At 32.7% G+C, this 20,498-nt stretch overlaps 1 protein-coding gene across 2 annotated transcripts in view; it reads left to right on the top strand.

Moving 5' to 3' along the window:
- Positions 1–20,498, top strand: part of LOC149906189 (somatostatin receptor type 2-like) — a 97,925-nt gene that overhangs the window by 40,672 nt on the left and 36,755 nt on the right. For both annotated transcript variants that reach the window (XM_090105504.1, XM_090105503.1), the window contains exon 2: positions 17,124–17,174. The gene's annotated coding sequence lies outside the window, so the exon portion shown is untranslated. The remainder of the gene's footprint in view (positions 1–17,123; positions 17,175–20,498) is intronic.

Below are 20,498 nucleotides of genomic sequence, written 5' to 3'. Positions count from 1 at the left end.
ATTGCAAAGCCCCAATTATATAAAAAAAATCTTTCCCTGAATCTTTCACTTCTTACATCACTGTATGAAGACCTTATGACATGTATGGAATGTGACAAACATCACATATCAAATTAACCTTATGTGGCATGAAGGGTGCTTCATGCCACATAAATGTAAATCTCAGGCAAGTACAGATTTTTACGAAATATTTCAACAAATTCTTGCTAAAACGTGCTAAAAGCAAAATCATTTATTTTGAATACACGAGATTTCTATAGGAAATCAATGTAAATACGACGTGACTTAACCAAGAGATCATATTGTAACGAACACGGTATTTTTGAATGTAGCGCTGATTTTAGACAGTCATTGTTTATTTTTTATAAATAAACAAAAATTTTACTTAAATATGTAGTTACGGACAATATGTAATATTGCTCCTTAAGCTAAGAAGCAATATTCATGACAGTAAAAATACAATTTAACCATCAATCTCATAGTGAACAATATATGCAATTGAAAATATCAGTTTAGTTCGAATCGATTCGATACCATTGCAAAACATAATCAAAAGATAACATGAAGCAATGAATTCATATGCGAATAAACATAATTTTGCAAACAATATCGGTGTTAAAAGATAATAATCAGCTAATTGTGAGCAAATATTCCTCATGAATGTATAATCACAGTATTACAATATTATTTCCTACAGTAAGGAATCGCCTTTGATGTCGCGCGATGCCGCCGCCAGCGTAGTTACTTACGCTGCCACACGAAAATACGCTAGGGTTGCAACAAATGGGAAATAAAACAATTTTGATTATTAATATTATGATGAAATCATTTATTCATATGTACATTCAAAATAATTGCGATTATTAAATCTGATGTAATTATTTGTTCATAAATATATAATTACAGATATTTCATATTGCACTGCTAAATATTATTTACGTGGACACTTTATTTTTGGATGTTCTTAATTGTATATTATACCATTTAACTAAGTAATGCATTCGCATTGGGATGTACAATCTGATTAGAAAATAATGAGGACAACATTTTTGCTTTGATTTTAATTCAACAGATACAATTAATACAATCTTTCTGAAATATTGTTTCCTTCTGGGATTTCAATGTAGATTTACATCCGTAAACGGAACAGTTTTTGCGCGTCGTAATAGAATATGTAAGTACCTATGTATAATAAAATTATTACACAAAAAATACGACTGCGTCATCCTTTCGCGATAGTTAATGCAAACTCAGCGTGATTGCATTAAGCGGCCCGCGTCGCCCGACCCCCCGCCAGTTCCCCTCCGTTTCTCTGCACAAGTACATTCGTCGCCGTACTGTAGGATGGTAATACTGTGGTATAATTATGCGCATTACTGCTTGTGTTTGATAAGAGCTTATGTGTCGTGTTATACGAATTTCTACTCTAACTGAATCGATTTAAAGTTCAATTATATATTTGTGACCGCTATAGCTCTGCTATGGAGTGTTTGCATAATTTTGAGTCGAATCCTGCTTTGCATAAAGTCGTTAATGCTTTGGCATGTTTATGATATTATAACGTTCGAGCAATGACCTTCCTAATTGTTCATACTTCTCTACAAAATAAGTTACGTATTAACTTCTTTATAGTATTCTTTATTAAAATCTTTGATTTTATTGTGTTGTATTGTTTTGAGTTTATTAGCCCATTGGGCAATTGCCAATGCTGGGCAAAAGACTTCCCAAGGCGCTTCTGGGAATCGAAAACTTGTGTTATTAAATTTCAATCATTTGTGATTTGGTCTACTTAATTAAAACTTTTAATGGGGGAAAATATTATTAATTAATTTGTACCAGTTACAATATTTCAATATATTATTACGAAGTCTTACAACAGTCTTTAATAAGCGAAGATTTTGTGAAATAAATCCGCAAATTAATTGCGGATTTATTTCACAAAATCTTCGCTTCGGACGATTTCATTGTGACGTTTTAATAAAGGTATTTCCCCAATTCTATTAATAGCCTCATTTACCTGAAGCTACCTGTATCTCAGCTGTATCTCAATCACTGTCTATATAAATGTCAGTTGCCATGACAACCCGATATTGCAATCTTATCTACAAATAGTCATATAACGTCCTTTTCAGTGGAGATTCTCAAACTTTTGCGGACTATGAAATTTAAATAGATTCTACCACCACATTCAAGTTAAATATTTATATTTAACTTATCACTAATAAAGGTGTTTTAAGATGAATTTTTACTTGCATACAGAAAGACAAAGGTTGCTTAATGTCACGAAAGTAAAACTTGAAAAGGGTAAATTAGGGGGTGGAATTTGTACCTATGCAATGGAAAACCGCTGTCATGCGATATCGTGAAATGCAAGGCAAGTAGTTCTTTTCGTTCTTTTTTGTGTCTTTATTGTTATTCACCTTAAGTTTGATAGCTTACATTAACTTACATTGTTCTTAATAATTAGAAAATTGTTCGACCTTAAAATATGTCGATATTTTTTTTGTCGGCAAAAAATGATTAAGATCATTAGTAACTACTTTTCTTTGTAGACAAACCACGGAATTCACTTAATATAATTATAGTTTGAGAAGCTTACGGGTGTTGTTTGGGCGAGGGAGGGGAGTGGGAGGGACGGGGGGTGTCGATGTCTAATTACATTTCCGATATTGCGATATTCCTGACTTGCTGTTACAATGGTTTTACAGTTTCAACCTGCTCTATTGTTCTCTGGCTTGTTATCTCTTTTGCGATTAGGGGATGCTTCTCTATTATCTGATAAAATTATCTATGTATTTTAGTCAAAGTTCTTATGAAGATGATTATAATAATTTCTTGAAATTGTCAAGTTTTTATACTAGTAAAATGTTACCGTGTACGCTAGTAAATCTATTGAATGAAATAGAACCATTCATAACTTTGCACAAAATCCAATCCAACTTTTATTTAGCCATGGCATTTTCAAGATATATTATTTTGAAAAGATTAACTTTAGCAAGTTAAGTAATGATTTAAAAGTGATTAAAGTGATATAAATGATAATGAGAGTAACAAGTGAATCGCTTCGTACACAATGGAATTAATCGCCTTTACAACTTTTAATTGGCTTTTTGTAACCGCTTCCCTAACTGGCGGGGAAAGGTCAGCCATGGTTGGAATAAATTATTTATTTTTTAAAGAAATATCCCTAAAACATACAAAAAAGGGAAACATTGGGTCATACAAGTATTGTTTCATATAGTGGACGTATTTCTAAGTCTATGTGATATTAGTTCATTTAATTAGCTAACTGATTTCCGAAGAAACAATATACAGCTTCAGTAAGAAACTATGTTTTATTGAACTTCAACAAAATCTATGCAAAATCTGATGTATTTATTCTGTTCGAGTATTGAAGGTAGTATCATATTATCATCAGAACTGCTGCGTCCGATAAAATAAAAAACAAAGATAAACATTTATTGAATGTTATTGATTAACTGACATTTCACTCATAAACAAATCAAAACATAACGGATATAAAATACATTCAAAGGAAATGTTATGATATTCAAAACAGAATAAAGTTACCGAATCACGCATTTGACATTTAAATAAATTGGGATTCATGTGCATTTGGACGGGCGATGTGTAAATATTCAAACAGCTCAATGCAATAATATCGTATTTGCTGAAACATTATATAAACGGGAGTGTAATAAATATTAATGTTTTGTGAATTCAGTCGTGAATTTGTAACAAATAGCGGTAATGATTGCTTCGATATTTTCATATAATTTGATTTGTCTGTATAAATTATTGTAAGTGTTGTTTACATTTATTTTATAGAAGAGTAACGAGAGAAATAGTAGGTGCCATTGATGCTACGAATTTTAGCCAAAAAGCTCTACATTCTCGATATATCTCTAAAGTTCTAGCTAATAATGTTTAGCTCTACGCACTTAAGTATATTTAAGTCGAAATTATAACATGATCAGCCCTTCATACATATTCTAAAGTCGAAATTATAACACGATCATTTCAAACAGGGTAAGTTTAGTCCAGCAAAGTCAGATTGGGTCATTATTTTTAAATAATTTAATAACTAGCGGTCAAATTACTTAAAAGTTCCCTATCCCTTAACCCTGAGCCGTGACAGGACAGAAGGGCACTTGCAGAGCAAACTCAGCTAAACTCAATTACGGGACTGTTGATTTTGTTAATTAATACTTGATTTAGTATCGTGCTATCTATTGTTCTAAATTGTAGAACAAAACTCGTTTATAAGAATACTAGCTTACCGCCTGCGGCTTCGCCCGCTTTGTCTAAAACCTAATAAATTATGTACTAAAACCTTCCTCTTGAATCACTCTATCTATTAAAAAAAAACACATCAAAATCCGTTGGGTAGTTTTAAAGATTTAAGCATATTTAGGGACATAGGGACAGAGAAAGCTACTTTGTTTTATACTACGTAGCAAAGTAGTAAGCTTATAAATAAATTAAATTCATATAAAGTATATTCAGATTATGAAAAATAATCTTAATTTTATGTAAATAAAGATTTATACTAATATTTGAATGCTAAATTAATAATATCTCTCTATTAATTATTGTTTGCATGTCTGAACCACTGCACAGTTTAGTTTGATTTATTCAATTTGCCAACCGAGACTAGACAACTTGTAACGAAAATTATAAACAGGGTGAAATAGGGTTCAACTTTTTATAACTTGGCTTCAGTAACAAATCAAATAAACTGTCACATAATATCTTCTATAATATTGAAATACGAATAGTTTTGTAAATATGAAACGCAAGTCCGTGAAAAGTTTCGTTGCATCGCGACAGGAAGCGTTGGCTGCCAAACGGTTTCAGAGCATGGAGATGTTGACTATTGCCGCTGTAAAATTGCATGAAATCTCATGTAGAGCCAAAATATATTAGTTTTTTATTCATTCTAAAATTATGTTAGGTATATTACATACTAGCTTTCCGCCCGCGGCTTCGCCCGCGTTTTCAAAGAAAAACCCGTTTCCGTAGGATTTCCGGGATAAAACCTATCCTATGTCCTTTCTCGGGTATCAAAATATCTCTATACCAAATTTCATGCAAATTGGTTCAGTAGTTAATGCGTGATTGAGTAACAGACAGACAGACAGAGTTACTTTCGCATTTATAATACTAGTATGGATTATAAGGTTTCATGTGGTATAAAATAGGTAGCGTCTTACTCAGGTTTTAGTTTTCTCATAGAATATAAGTTATTATACTTCTAGTCTATGAGAGTACTAGGCAATGTGAACAATTAAATTAATTATGTCCTTTGTTCCTTTCAATTGTATTTTATTCGTATCTTCAATTAATTAATTATTTTAATGAAAATTAAACCACCTACAGCGATATAGAATCCATCTATCTATTTTTTAATCATTCGTCTCGTAATCTAACTATTGTTTCAAATCAAATCATCTAGTCAACACTTTTAGACGACGTATCTACTTAATATAGTGCCACGTCTATTGTTTAGACATTGAAAAGTAAAAATAAAACATTGCAGACTCACACTTGGCCAATATAATTAACATACGCCCATAAAGCAGCTATAAACCGTCTCATTTTCGTTTGGGACATAAACAAAACAATGTCACCTGCTTTTGTTTTACGATCCGATCCATGTTTGTATGAAAAATTTTTTTTGCTATTTTATTGATATTTGTATTGGACTAATATGCAGTAAATAAACTGAATGCTGTCATAAAACTGTTTTGTAAACTTCGTTGAAGACCAATCAAAAATATTGCATTGAATGAAATATAGTTTTATGTTCTTCGAGATAGGTATTATTACATGGTAACTACATCGAATGCTGTTTTTCACCCTCATTTTCATTATTTTATTTAATCATAATAATTAATACTATACGTAAACAATTAAGGTGTCGTTAATTGTCATTGTTTTTGATTTTAGTAACGGTATAAATGGCTTGTAATTTTAATGGCAAGGAATTATCTATTTAGAAAGGTCACAGACCTCTCCAATCTCTAAGCCTTATTTTCTTACAATGTTTAGCTCTTGAGGCCTTTACATGAAACTCTCTCATAGTGATATATTGTGAGCTTTTGATCAAATGCCAATGTATTGAAATCTGACGGCGACATCAATCACTGACAGAACTCAAAGTGTCATCCCTTGATACTGAGTGATTGATTGACTTTTAAAACTACTAAACAAATGTGTCGATACGTTACTTTTTGGTCGTTAGTTTGATTTGTTTTGCTAAAAAGTTGGATGATAGTAAACTATAAATAGTGTAAGACTCTTTTTGTTTGATTTTGAAATGAAATCGTAATATACATGAAAACTTACTGAACCCTCTTTTTTATACAGGGTTACATGTAAACCACCAGCAACCTCGCAGGACAAGATAGATAACATCATAAGTAACAATATTTGTTCTACGAACATTCTACATTTGTTCAACATCTGAAGAGAGAAGCCACTGGAAAGTTATGAAAATTATATTTTTATTCATTCTAAACGGTCGTGAGGTTTTGAATTATTCAACATGTCTCTAAAAGTTAAACAATGACACGAAATCATTATTCAATGTTTATTCTTATTCTAACAATAATTTCCATTAGGAGAGTGAACGCGACTGTCTATTTTCAATAACAATATATATTTCTCAAGGCAAGATGTTTATGTTGAGTTTGGGAATATAGAAGTTATATTGTTATGTTAAAGTTAACAATATCGCGGGAAAGTATTCGAGCTTATCTTCAGTTACAATAACATTCTATTTTCCTTCTTATTCTTGAGTTATATTATTGTATACATAACTGAGAATCGCATATTTTATTGTACGGGTTATTGGTGTTATTGTTTTAAGTGTTTTTCTTCGAAAGCATGTGTGTATAATATATGCGTGCGATACGTAGTAAAGATAAGATACGATAAGTAGTTTTGCAAACACTTATCACGTAAAAAATACTTAAGCAACAGAATTACGTCAAAATTTTTTTTCTAAATTTTTCATTAAAATCCATGTTTTCTTCTCTAGCTTCGCGCAGCCGGCATATACCGCTTTGCTAATGTGAGCATTTTGTTTATGAAAAAATAATTCACGTGCTCTTATGGCAAAGTTCACAAAATTCAAGAAGACAAAAATAATATTTTTGACAGTAAGTTTGGTCCTCATTTAAAATTTTATATGAGTTTCGTAGAGCCTGAGCTAAACACAACTAAAAACGAATTTTAGTTGTAGCACGTCGTTCATTATACAATGCACGGTACATTACATTACTCGTACTAAATGTTCTATGACGAGATTTGGAGCCCGTAATTAAATGATATCATTAACTTAACATGGCGTTTCAGCGGAATTTCCAACATTTGAGACGTAGCACTGTGCTACGTCTCAAATGTATGAGAGGGTAAAATTTTTAAGAGCATAACAACAAATTTTAAATAATTATATCGGTCAGTAAAATAACCCAGATATAACTACCTGAAAGGAAAAAAAATGAAGGGTAATAATATAAGGGTAAAATAATAAAGGTAGAGTGAAGCTTTTGTAGATTAAAAAATAAATAGTACGTAATATTTGTAACGAGATTATTGATAGATTCAAAAAATCCATTCTAATTCTAATATTCTAATATAATATATAATATATAATCACTACATAGTATAAAACAAAGTCGCTTTCCCTGTCCCTATGTCCCTATGTCCCTTTGTACGCTTAAATCTTTGAAACTACGCAACGGAATTTGATGCGGTTTTTTTTAATAGATAGAGTGATTCAAGAGGAAGGTTTATATGTATAATAACATCCATTAAATAGTGGAGAAGTACTGTTATTTTTGAGGTTTCTAATGTGATGTCGTAAAAAATTAGATTGTTTCCGCTTATATTATTGCAAACGCAGTCTGAACCCTACGAGTTTTATCAAAATAATGTACTAAGTATTATACACATTGAAAAGGTCTACAGAAAAGTCCGCGATGGTATATATGTCTATCTCTTATGGATAACCCACAATAACATTTTTTTGTCATTTACTTTTTATGACAAATAATAGCTAATTTTCGAAGCGATTTTCACCAATACAGCATTAATCCTTAACCAATTAAATACCTTGAATACATTGTTCATTTAATATAGATCTATATGGCACTTTACACCGTATGATTTAAGTGAATATTTTCGAAGATATTACAGATTTAAAAATTGCGGGATGTAGCGTTTGCGGCGGTACCGGCCGGCCGGGCCGCTATGTTTTTAATTATATAATACGTTCACAGTTTTTCTGTAGTGTATTTAGTATCAGCATTGCACCCGTGCGAAGCCGGGGCGGGTCGCTAGTAATATTATAAATGCGATAGTAACTCTGTCTTTCTGTCTGTTACTCAATCACGCCTAAACTACTGAACTAATTTTTATGAAATTTGGTATGGAGATATACCCGAGAAAGGACATAGGCTACTTTTTATCCCGGGAAAATGACGCAATCCCGGAAATCGCACGGGAACGGGAACTATGCGGGGTTTCGTTCGACTGCACGGGCGAAGCTGCGAGAGAAAAGCTAATAGTCTTAATCAATTAGTTATAATAATATTTGAATTCAGTCTAAGATTGTTTCCAATTAATAGCTCACAATAATATCACGCTGCAAATAGACTTACATAAATACACGTATATAGTATCAACACTTAATTACCGATACGACCTACATTTCCCTATACAATATTAGTTTCAGCAATCTGGCTAGGATATCCTTTGATGACGATATTCAGCCATTTTAATCGTAGCAATATGATACTTATAGACGGGGTTTCCTTCATGTATTAATTGATACGTAGACACGGCACGTTGATGTTATGTAATGAGGTATAATTATAACTTGAATATTGTGGTTGTTATGTATTGTAAAAATGTTTTGAGTTCCAAACACTTTTGAGTTTTTTGAAAGAAAAAAAATAAAAAGTTAAAGTATCGTAACTACCCTAATAAAATTCAATTCCCCGTAAACGCCTCCGTGGTGGAATCTAGTATTTTTATCAATAATAGACTTAATTATGAGCAATCTATCTGTACCGGTCACAAGTTGCACTTTTGAGTTTTTTGGAAGAAAAAAATAAAAAGATCAAGTTCAGTAACTCAAACTGCCCTAATATAATATTTTGACAATCGATTCCTCCTAAAGGCTTCCATGGAGGAATGTGTTTATTTTATCAATTATAGACCTAATTAAGAGCAATCTATCAGTACCGGTCACAAGTTACACATTTGAGTTTTTTGGAAGAAATAAATATTTTTTGATCGATTGATGTGTAGTATGGGGAAATTGTTTGAGCCAAAATCATTTTTTACTGCCTATAACTCAGAAACGGTAGGATATAGGAAAAAATGATTTAGGTACAACTTGTAGATAACTTTATGGCCTTTCAACTTTTCCTTGAAAGTTTTTCTCTAACATGTACCGTTTTTGAGATTTAAGCGAAAAATGAAAAAATGGACTCATTTCCCCCCTCCCCCCACTCCGGGGCTCCTCCTAGTGTCCCGGGGTTTTAGTATGTTTATTACCTAGGGACTCTTGACATGTTTCCGAAGAAACATCTTACGTTACTAACTCACGCACTCTAGACCCCCCTTGGAGGGACTCATTCAATGGACTACGAAACAAAAATTGAAGGTGCAACAGTGGACACGAATTTGTATGTAGTTCAGATGCCATATAAAGGAAGATAATTTTTGCCGCGACAACTCGTGTTATATCAAAAAAAAGCTCATGTTCTTGCTTACTCCACAAAGAAGATAATATTAATGTTTCGCTAGAGTTTATTTGTTCTGTTATTAAAACTTTTCAACTCGAACTACGCTGTGTTCTTGTTGTGAGCAATTTAATTTAGAAAAGCGTTGATTTTTCAGCTATTTATTATCTCCTTACCACCCAGTGCGACTCGTGTAGAAGTGTAATCGTTTTATTTATTTGACAGAATTGTACTTTACACGCTTCCAGTCATAAATTATTGAATGTGACAATCACAAATTACAAATGTAAAGTAAACGATAGCGTATTTGACACAGTTGAATATATTTCTACTACATTCCATTCGTATACAAAACAATATTTATAATTGTTTATGTAAACAATACGAAAATAGAAAAGATGTTTATTTAAATTATGATTGTATTCATCGTTATCATCTATTTATAATTATTGTAAATAATTCATCTCGTATAAGTACAAAAACTATTGACAAAATACGTAATTTTACAAGTGCGTAATCCACCTGAACATCTTTATAAAAACACAAAAAACTAAGAGCCAAGTAAAAGCTTTTTCAGTCTTTATTAAAAGCAGAACTTTCACGCGGTAAAAAGTTTTGTTAATTCCGCTCTTAAAATACATTCTGTTTCATTATATTTGCTACTAGCGGTCGGCCCCGGTTTCGCCCGTGGTACCTACATGTTTACGTTTTTTTTTTCATAAGAACCACCCTCGTACTTCAAGGAATAGATTCCGCAGCGCACGCGATTACAGAATTTTTATTAAGGAATTTTTTACACCTTGGGTTACATTATTGCATTTTAGGTAAGGATCTAAATTTTGTAAATGATCTAATTTTTGAAAATGCAATATAGCTTATGTTGCTTAGTGAAGATGCAGCTTTCTAATGGTGAAAGAATTTTTGAAATCGGTCCAGAAGTTTATGCGTGAAAGCCATACATACATACAAACCTTTCCTCTTTATAATATTAGTATAGAAGTATAGATTAGGATTTTGTGTAGAGTCTATTTATATTTTTATTGAAAATAGTTTTTGTAGCGGTCGTGTAGAATTGTAGAGATATAGAGATCTTCAATTTAATAGCACTATTGATATAAAAATTTCGTCTCACATAGTAATATTATATTATATTATGTACTAGGTACTTCCAAATTATATCCATTGGGCCGGCAAGTCAAATAGACCGATTCCCTTCGCAATTAAGAAACAATATTACAATCGTCCTACTTCCACATATTCTTTTATTTATGTCTGATTCAGACCAATTATTTATTATTGATGCGGATAAACTTTATTTTACTGTGTTTTGGTTAAAATACTATACTAAACCAAACGATAATAATTGCACTACCAATAAAAATAATTTAGCTTGAATTTGATACTTTTGGTTTAATGGCATTCAAATTCGACCACTAGTCGATTCGATCGAGTATCGTGAACGAATGTTTTATATTCTTTATAAATTTATAATTTAGCTTTATCAATGCGTACAGTGAAATTAGAAATTATAAATAGAATAAGCCAATAATAAACATAAAACATTTTACTTTTATCTTAGAATCCAACTTTGTTCGCGTTATTTGTTAGACTTCTCAATGTTACGCAATATTTTGAATTTTTGCCATCCATTTATTATCTGACTAGTGGTCCGCCCCGGCTTCGCCCTTGGTGCCTACATGTTTAAACTATCCTATCTCTCAAGTTGGATCGAACTGCACATGGTGTGCGAATCTTAATCTAATACATATTATAAAGGCGAAAGTTTGTAAGGATGTATGGATGTATGGATGTTTGTTACTCTTTCACGTAAAAACTACTGAACCGATTACAATGAAATTTAGCACACATATAGAGGGTAACTTGGATTAACACATAGGATAGTTTTTATCCCGGAAATCCCACGGGAACGGGAACTATGCGGGTTTTCCTTTGCAAACGCGGGCGAAGCCGCGGGCGGAAATCTAGTCTAGTATATTATAAAGGCGAAAGTTTGTAAGGATGTATGGATGTATGGATGTTTGTTACTCTTTCACGTAAAAACTACTGAACCGATTACAATGAAATTTAGCACACATATAGAGGGTAACTTGGATTAACACATAGGATAGTTTTTATCCCGGAAATCCCACGGGAACGGGAACTATGCGGGTTTTCCTTTGCAAACGCGGGCGAAGCTGCGGGCGGAAATCTAGTACTATTATAAAGGCGAAAGTTTGTATGGATGTATGGATGTATGGATGTTTGTTACTCTTTCACGTAAAAACTACTGAACCGATTACAATGAAATTTAGCACACATATAGAGGGTAACTTGGATTAACCCATAGGATAAGTTTTATCCCGGAAATCCGACGGGAACGGGAACTATGCGGGTTTTCCTTTGAAAACGCGGGCGAAGCCGCGGGCGGAAATCTAGTTTTATTATAATCGGTTAAGTGGTTTAGGATTCCATTGAGGACAAACATTGTGACACGAGATTTATATATATATATATATATATATATATATATATATATTTACATCATACAATCTTTTTGGCGTCATGCACGTCGTGCATCATTACGACGTCCCCCAGTTCCCCTTGCTTTTTTTAACATGTGTTAATGAATATTGCTTAGTTTTTCGATAGCCAGCTCCGTGGGGTACGTCATTTTCGAATAATTTAATTTTTCGCGATATTCTTCTTGCGTTCGTGCCGCAACATTTTTGAACCCCGAACCATGCTCATAAATTATAGGCGTCCTGGATATATTGATCGTGATTTATCTATCGCATCGACTATCTAGCGTCCTCATAGCATGAACGGCATATTTTGTGAGTGCGACGTTGCCAGATTTCGGTTTCTTTTATTAACGCTTGTCTTTTCATTTATACTAATTTCGTAAGATCTATACATATACGGATGCACATTATTTTTATATCATTTATTATTATCTATCTACACAACTAAGTAACAATGGATTTTGATAAAGTTTAGTACACAAATAGTTTATAATAAGAGAAAGAAAATTAAGCTCATGTCTGTAATTTTTACATGAAAAATCGCAGGTAGTTGCTAAAATAACAAGCATATAATTATGTACATGTTTATCTAGTCTATTTTTTTATAAGAAAATTAGGTAGGTAATAACTTTATTTGTGAACCAACATTATATATGGACGTCAAATATTATATACGGACGTCCAATATCTATATACGGACGCCTAATAGCTATATACGGACGTTAAATAACCTGGCTACTTTAATTGTAAAAATGTGGAACTATTTTTTTTGAAGTGAAACTTCTTTATCGGGGTGGGAAAAAAATTTAGTGTAACATTTTCTCGTTACGCGCCATCTTCTTATGCCTACCACGCGTGATTCGACGTATTTCTGTAAAGTTGCATATAGTAAATTATTTTTTGAAAAATAAGGTCATAAAGAAGTTTCACTTCTTACGTGTGTACACTAGTACACGCACACATTTTTTTTTTTATAATCGATAGGCCATCGTTTGACCACAATCCCACCTGAGTAAAAGCGACGATGTGGTCTACTTGGGTACACGTCTGCCTAGGAGAAGCCTATTCACCCTAGCTTTGAAGAGGTCCAGGTTGTATTGCTCAGGAAAAATAGTGGTAGGGAGTGAATTCCATTGTTTGGCTGTTTTAATTATGAAAGAAGACTCGAAGCGACGAGTTCGAATGTTAGGGATATCCACAATGAAAGGATGAAACCCCTCGACACGCTTCGAACTACGATTGAGGGATAATTTACTATTTAAGGCAGTACTGTTTGGCTACAAGCTACTGTATGATGGAAATACTGTTACCAATCGTGTTGCATCACTTGCACCATATTGGATTATTCTCATTTGTCCCCACAGATTTTCCCGGGATCAATGGGAATTATTGGCATTTAGTAGGAAGATATATTTTTAGAGAGAAGAAGAGAGATTTTGAGAATATCCCACTAGATTTGAATTGAACATTCGTATATAGCAATTGGACGTCCGTATATATAGCTATTGGCCGTCCGTATAAAGCTATTGTACGTCCGTTCAATATAAACATATTTACTACTATAGTAGCCTATGTCCTTTCTCGGGTATCAAAATATCTCCATACCAAATTTCATGAAAATTGGTTCAGTAGTTTAGGCGTGATTGAGTAACAGACAGACAGACAGAGTTACCTTTGCATTTATAATATTAATAATATAGTATGGATGTTGTTATTTTAACTGAAAGTTACGATCGTGGTCTTTTCGCTTTAAATCTTATGGCTTATAAAGAATTTCACCCACTACCGTCGCTTAAATTTCCTCCAATTTGGTAACATTTTTCATAACTGCTCCACTCCTATTAGCTTTAGCGTGAAATTATATAGCTATGACTATATATGACTTCCTCAATAAATGAGCTATCCAACACTGAAAGAATCAAATCAATCAAATCGTACTAGTAGTTCCTGAGATTAGCGCGTTCAACCAAACAAACGAACTCTTCTGCCCCGTAGGTGATAGCTTGATAATATGTAGCCTATAGCCTGACCCGACCTCTTAGTAATATTCATGCATAATTTCAAGTAAATCCATGCATGAGTTTATCCCGGACGTACATACAGACAAACAGACAAAAATTCTAAAAACTATATTTTTGGCTTCTATATCGATTGTAGATCACGCCTCAAGTATTCTTTTAAAAAAATCCAGTAATGCACGTATTTTTTTTTGAAACTTTCACTGACTTTTTAAAAGTTTTTAAATAAACTCGGGCTCCTAATGATACGCAACGCGTACACCTCCTACGGCGAATATATTGTTATAATTGCAGTCAGTGGTAAATATTATGATTGTGATCTATTGTTGCGAACGAGCTGGCAACGTCGCAGTTGTGGACGCCAAATACGCGGAGTCGGAGTCAGGAAATCTCCAAGTTATACGACTGTAAATATACGCGCGACAGCAGCGCCTCATCTGCGCTAAGATTTTTTCTGGAACTTTTTAATATATTATTGCAGCCATTTAAGCGATATTTTGGCATCTATCGATATTTGTCCTACGGTTTGTCAGGACCAATAGGACGTAAATGCCACTGGCTATCAAAGTGGCGTCCAGTATTCGGACGCCAAAAGCAGGTGGACGCCAGTTTAAATGCATTTTTGTCTTCAGAGGACGGCTGTTTGTTTGAGGGATAAATATATATATATATATATATATATATATATATATATATATATATATATATTAAGATTTATAGATTTTTGTATATAAAAGAAAATTTCAACATTCAATTGCTCTTAACTGTTGTAAATGACTTGTAAAGTGTTTACTTCATTAATTGTTAGACGTCTTCAATTGAATAAGATGTAGGTACTTGAAAATCTATTTAAGTGAACAAATAATACATCCACAAATGATAAATATTTATTTCATGTAATATTATGTTACTTTACAATTAAATCTTCTTATGCTGAAAAACAATATATAGAAAATAATTGCATAATTTACCAACGATAGCCCTTCAGCCTGTTCTTCATAGTTTATACATATAAATACAAACGCCATTAAAATCACACTTAAACATTAAAATAGTAAGGAGAATATAGAAATCTTATTGACTAGCACGTACATGGTTTTGTTTGCAATCCACGAACACAAATAAGTGCATTGTGCATCGTCTGGAAAATTGGATACAAATAAACAACTGCTGGTGTGACCGCGTGATGGATCTGGTGTTATTGGATATATAGGTTCGCTAGAAAGTGATCAAGTTAGAAGTATAGTAAGGACAATCTATCAACTGCTGTGATGGGTTTTGAAAGGTTAGAATAATCACGAGAGTATATTTTAAATGTTACTTATGGGCTTAACTTCTGCTAACAAGTAATAAAATATTTCAGTGTTTGATAGCTCATTTGTCAAGGTAGGCTATATGCTATCTGTATATATTGTGATCAAGCTAAGATCAATAGGAAAGGAGCAATGCGGAGGAGATACAAGGAGAAGGAACTTATAAAAAAAAGTGTCATTTATATCGCTTATTAAAAAAGCTCGCTTGGAGCAAGATTTAAGACATATTTAAGGATATTAAAAATTACTAAAGATGTGAAAGATAAAATAATAAGTATGCGTGGAATGTACTTTATTATCATTAGAATTTCTCCGTAAAATTATGTTTTTTTAATATTAATATTTAACATTCCTTAAATAGTATCTATCTTGCGTGAATATCTGTCTTGATAAATAAATATTTTTCATGGAAGATGAGAACATTGAACTATATTCAGTTCATTTTTGTTTTCTATATTAACGAATAATGTGTCCTGAAATAACTTAGAGTGGAACAATGTGCAAAATTCCCAATCCTATTATGAGGTCATTATCACGATTTTCATGGATGGTGAATCTTTGTTACTGCACAGAAATGATCAGTGTAGCGTAGATTGGTTTTCGGAAATCAGTTTATAGTGTGAGCAAGAATATAGTGATGATCTGTGTTTACATAATTATGTATAAGTAGTCGTAAATACATATTTCAATCCCGTTCTTTATGCGCAGAAGTATTGTTTGCGTGAGATGTATCTGTAATACTATTATTTTCGAATCGTTTTGGCACAACATAATATAGATAAGGGGATATGTTTAGAAACTATAATATCTCGTCACTTATATTATACTAGCTTTCCGCCCGCGGCTTCGCCCGCGTTTTCAAAGAAAAACCCGTTCCCGTAGGATTTCCGGGATAAAACCTATCCTATGTCCTTTCTCGAGTGTCAAAATATATCTATACCAAATTTCATGCAAGTTGGTTCAGTAGTTAAGGCGTGATTGAGTAACAGACAGACAGACAGAGTTACTTTCGCATTTATAATATTATATATAGTATGGATTCAGTAATAATACACCTACTTTATATTTGCATTAGAGTAAAGCAGCTGTCTATTCATCTATTACATTTTCATGGTCTTATTTTAAAATAATAATAATACTTCAACTAATGTATGTAAAATAATAATTTAGATCTAAATATTACATCATGGAAAACCCAATTTATGAATAGAGACGGGAAAAAAATAATCATCTCCCACATTATTTGCTTCCGCGTAAATAAATTGACCAAATGACGGAAATATTTTTGATATAAAATATTTAAATCTTAAATACGTAGTAAATTGGCTTACAAATTATCTATGAGTATTTCTGCTTATATTATGTCTTCTGTCGTTTTAGATTCATAGAATAGAAAGTACGCTTGTAAGATAAATGCCATAACCATAATCTCTGAGTAGGCCATGTTGGAAACTCGTTTAGTAGGATCTTCGTTAGTATAATTTTATAAGTGTTTGATTGTATTTTTTGTTACAGATTTGAAGATCAAACGAAAAATCAGAGATCAACAGCAGCAGAAAACTAATGGTATGTATGTTTGTTATTGATTACTTGATTAGCATAGTGAACTTTTCTTTCGACTTTTTACACTTCAGATTTGACTTGATCTTTAGGAGGTTTCATCAGTAGGAACAATCTAGATTCAGTAAATACATAAATAGTTCAATATACTAATTGATACTTACCTTACTAAGATATATGAAAATTAATATAGGAAATCTGTATTTTCGGTATTGAGAAATTATTTCCTATACATTCATGTACGTACTTTTGCATGTTATTAATTACACGTCAGAAGCATTTAGCCATCCTCCACCATAAAAAGGTGCAACTCAACTCAATGACTAAGCAGTTTAAATCTAATTTTGTTTGTGATCCAAAAACTCTATAAACAGCGGCAAGTAAACCGACTTCATTTATAATTTATCGCTGTCTTTAAATAAAATTAAGTGAATAATTGGATGTTATTCTTTAAAATTTCCAAACAAATAGCTGCGGCGCGAATTAGGCGTATCTTTCGCAAGAGCTGGCTCCGCGCCAACTTCTCAAATGTTTTCTTATTCATACGAATGAATAGAAAGTAATGGGGTTATATTTATTTAATGAAGTAGATTTTATTGCTTGTTCCCGCGGTATTTGTATTTGCATTCGATATTTTTTGTGACATTGTATAATTTTGTACGATTCTGAATTTCATATACAGCCGTTAACTTTTAAGCTATTGCATAGCTTCTATCGCGGGCCTTGAGCGCGGGGACCGAATCCAGAAATTGCGTAACGAAAAACCTCACGCTCCCCACTCCGACGGGCGCGGAGGTGTGGCTTGAAGGCATAGCATGCAATAGCTTTACCGCGGCAGTCCCCGAGTGCCAAACGTCTTTTTTTTCTGAATCAATGCTTATAATATGAACAGTATCAAATTTTTGCCAAAGCTCTTGATTATTTTATAAGAGTGACTTTAAAATTTTAACATTGATCCATAAAGTTCTTATCTAAAGTAGTTATCACTACTTCCCTATAGCTGATAAAACTAGCTAGCTTTTTCTTATTTCCTGTTTGTTTGTCACGCGTAAATTGAAACACAAGATACCCATAGCATCTGTGCATGAGTTAAATCTGTTCAACGAAGTAATTTAACTGAGTGATTACATTTGCTCGGATCGGATTCAGTTATCCCGGAGTATCAGCAACATAACTGGATTGTGCTGATTGAGAGGAAACTCGAACAAACGGTCCGATCGAGTGCGTGTTGAGTTTGCATCGAGTTGCGGTAGTAATGACTCAAATTGTAATTATTGCGTGATTGCAAGCTGATGGGTCATGAAACTGATGAAATGACTGTTACATATTGATGGATGTATTACAAAGGTACTTAATAATACGAATTGTATGTTGCGTTAAAGTATGGGACATAACAAGTCATTATTTTTGATCTTAATAATATAGTTTAATTAAAATCGTCGGTTAATTGGAGGGAGTTTAACGAATAGATTAATAAAATGACTATTATGCTTGTGATTAATTTATTTGTCTGTGAAATCGTGTTTCGTTTAGTTCTTATATGAAATAATAAATATAAAATTGAATAAAATATCTTTTGTACATTAAAATGTCGAATTAAATGATTATATAATCATCCAACGGAAACATATGAATAGATAATTGAGCCGTGGATTAAATTTAAATATGAGATAAAATCACGTTTCCTGTCTGACCGCGACCGCGCGGACAGAAAATTATAATTTTATAATCCAAATGAGATAGGAAATTTTATGAATTTTTAGATGAATAAATTTGGAACTTCTTCAGTGCTTTAAAACTTGAATCATTAATATTTTAGTGTAAAGAAATCTCAACCAACACATCAAGTAGGTATAAAATCAGTATTGTAAAGTGTGAGTTATTTATGTGTATTCTGGACGGTATCCTTTTCCTTACCTTAACTATTTCTTTCCTTTTTTCCCCCAACTGAATTCTATTCTTACAAAGTCGGCAATCCATTTGCAGAGAAGTGAGGCCTCAAAATGTGCCTTTACAATATACATACAATTAAAACGCTACAAATGATAATTTTGGGGTTTAAAAATAATTCAGCAAACAGTGTTACCGCACTTTTAACAGCCTGGTGGTTGTATATAGGTTACAGGAAAATTAGCGCTACCGCAATTAAACATATTAATTTCTCTAAACCTTTAACCCAATTCTCGTCACCCCCACGAAAAAACCTTAAACTACTTACAGCGTATGTTAAATCCATCAGATATATGGGCACCATAAAATTGTGTTTTGTTTGACCGTTTTACGATAAGCAAAGCGACATTAATGGTTTAGTGGGCGCTTAAAGACGTATCAGGGCTTTATTGCCCTTTCATTGCCCCTTGCCCCGTCTGCCCCTCTGCCCTAGCTCCCGTAACCTATATACGATTCTTTGTGACCGCTACATTCGCAATTTATGAGTTATAATTTTGATTCATATTGCGATGGAAATAGGAATTCTATTTTTGTTTTATGGCCACTTTATTTGGGTTTTGGTAGTAACCGACTTGTCTGAAGAGGTTGAGTGAGGTACCATTAAACACGTTACTTGAAAACTCTACCTCTTTAGACATAGGAGATTTATTTTAATTTCTTGTGCAACTTTTTTTATGTAAGTGTAACGTAAAACCCTCAAAATATAGCATTCGGAACTATATCTTTAAACTTATTTTCAATTTATTGTTTTGATAACATGCACATTGCACAGGTACACTTCCATAAACTGTTTAAACACCATACATTTTCACCATTTATTTGCAAACAAAACAAAAAATATTAATATTTATAAAGACAGGTGTCATATAAATCTTTGAAACATTCGCTTCAAGTAGAGACTTGACCTACATGTTGTGCTGAATTTCTTATATTTGGGAAAGCACCTCGTGTTCGCGCATATAACGTCTCTTTATAGCTTTCGTATAAACGAAGGGGAATTTTTCATATATTCGGCTAGATAACGATCTATTTGTACCAACAACTTAGTTATATTTCGGGGAAGTTATGAAAATTTTGCTGTTTCATTTATGTTTTTATAATGCAAAACCATTCTTATTTGGTCTAAAACTTAATAGTTTCCCCTGAAAAGTACGTTATAATGTTTTATTAAAACTTAATAGAGATTTGGAGCAAGATTTTTTTTTTCAAAAAAGTTGATTACCAAATGCTCCAGCATTGAGGACAGCTACAGATTTCTTTATTATATTTTATGATCTTTCATCTTGACATAAAAGGAATTCGCGTTAAAAATAATGAATAACGAAATCAATATCGAAGCGGCCATGACAGAGGGATTTAAAAGCACCGGTATTAAATTAT

The sequence above is a fragment of the Colias eurytheme genome, chromosome 9 (genome assembly GCF_061535395.1).
Source record: "Colias eurytheme isolate Ceu_HAF_F1 chromosome 9, ilColEury1 Martin Lab GWU primary, whole genome shotgun sequence".
Lineage (NCBI taxonomy): Eukaryota > Metazoa > Arthropoda > Insecta > Lepidoptera > Pieridae > Colias > Colias eurytheme.
The sequence above is the reverse complement of the archived record's forward strand: the minus strand, read 5'-3'. Positions and strand labels throughout refer to the sequence as shown.